Here is a 1,954-nt window from a genome sequence, read left to right on the forward strand (position 1 = left end):
GTCTCTACTAAAAAATACAAAAAAACAAAACGAGCCAGGTGTGGTGGTGAGCACTTATAATTCCAGCTACATGGGAGGCTGGGAGAGTTGCTTGAACCCAGGAGGCGGAGGTAGCAGTGAGCCGAGGTCCCACTACTGCACTCCAGCCTTGGCGACAGAGTGAGACTCCATCTCAAAACAAAACAAAAACAGGTGCACATAGAATTTCGTGAAAAACGTATTGTCAGGGCTTCCAGAGATTGAAGAAGACGGGTTTCTATGGAGGCCGTCCTGTTCAGAGCTGCAGGTAAAATGTAAGGGCCGGGTCCTGGGCCCTGCGTCTTAGGCCTCACCTGGGAGCCTTCGGAGCGCTGCAGGGCCGCCATCCCGGGAGTGTGGCCGGTGTTTGCAGAGAGGCAGGGGTCTCTGTTGCTGTGATTAAATGTGTGCTCCCTGCCAAGTCCTAGATGGCAGAACATGGGGAACTAGGACGTGTCCCCCGGCACTGAGAGGAGACATTCAGAAACTAGCCATGAAACAGGAGGCTAACTGAACTGTATACCACCCCGCACCGTGCAGGCCACAGCTGGTACTTGTCAGGGTTTTATTCATCCTCAACCTGGCCCCTGAGGCTAGTGCTATCTTTTTTGTTTTTTTTTTTTTGAGATGGAGTCTGGCTCTGCTGCCCAGGCTGGAGGTACAGTGGCACGATCTCAGCTCACTGCAAGCTCCGCCTCCCGAGTTCATGCCATTCTCCTGCCTCAGCCTCCCGAGTAGCTGGGACTACAGGCGCCCGCCACCACGCCTGCTAATATTTTTTAGTAGAGATAGGCTTTCACCTTGTTAACCAGGATGGTCTTGATCTCCTGACCTCATGATCCGCCCGCCTTGGCTTCCCAAAGTGCTGGGATTACAGGCGTGAGCTACCGCGCCCGGCCGGCTAGTGTTGTCTTCATCCCTGCGTCCAGAAAAGGTCGTTGAGGCCCAGAGAAGCCAGGTAACCTGCCCACGGTCACACAGGATGGTGGACAGGGCTTCAGATTTGGGCATGTGCCTTCAGAGCTTTGCTCATAAGTGTTACATCCTATGTCATATTTGCAGAGCACATGTCTTCATGGTCTTTGGAGATGATTCACTTAAAAAAATACTCCTCTGGCCCAGACATGGTGGCTCATGCCTGTAATCCCAGCACTTTGAGAGGCCAAAGTGAGAAGTCAGGGGTTTGAGACCAGCCTGGCCAATATAGTGAAACTCTGTCCCTACTAAAAATACAAAAATTAGATGGGCGTGGTGGCACACGCCTGTAATCCCAGCTACTCGGGAGGCTGAAGCAGGAGAATTGCTTGAACCTGGGAGGCGGAGGTTGCAGTGAGCTGAGATCTCACCATTGCACTCCAGCCTGGGTGACAAGAGCAAAACTCCGTCTCTAAAACAAAACAAAACAAAAACACAAAACAAAAAACTCCTCTGGGCCAGGCGGATTCCAGGATTACATCTGTAATCCCAGCACTTTGGGAGGCCGAGGCAGGAGAATCACTTGAGGCCGGGAGTGTGAGACCAGCCTCGGCAACATGATGAAACCCCATCAAAAAAATAGGAAAAATTAGCTGGACGTGGTGGCATGCACCTGTAGCTACTCCGGAGGCTAAGGTGGGAGGATCACTTGAGTCTGGGAGGTTGAGGCTGCAGTGAGCCATGATCATGCCACTGCATTCCAACCTTAGCAATGAGCAAGACCCTGTCTCAAAAAACAAAAAAATTAAAAAAAAATAAATCCGGCTGGGCGCGGTGGCTCAAGCCTGTAATCCCAGCACTTTGGGGGGCTGAGACGGGCGGATCACGAGGTCAGGAGATCGAGACCATCCTGGCTAACACAGTGAAACCCCGTCTCTACTAAAAAAATGCAAAAAACTAGCTGGGCGAGGTGGCGGGCGCCTGTAGTCCCAGCTACTTGGGAGGCTGAGGCAGGAGAATG

General features: G+C 52.1%; 1 protein-coding gene across 1 annotated transcript in view; it reads left to right on the forward strand.

The window, feature by feature from the left end:
• SLC26A11 (solute carrier family 26 (anion exchanger), member 11) overlaps positions 1-1,954 on the forward strand; it is a 36,615-nt gene that overhangs the window by 31,785 nt on the left and 2,876 nt on the right. The window lies entirely within an intron of this gene.

Source organism: Colobus angolensis, unplaced genomic scaffold (genome assembly GCF_000951035.1).
Source record: "Colobus angolensis palliatus isolate OR3802 unplaced genomic scaffold, Cang.pa_1.0 Scaffold1, whole genome shotgun sequence".
Lineage (NCBI taxonomy): Eukaryota > Metazoa > Chordata > Mammalia > Primates > Cercopithecidae > Colobus > Colobus angolensis.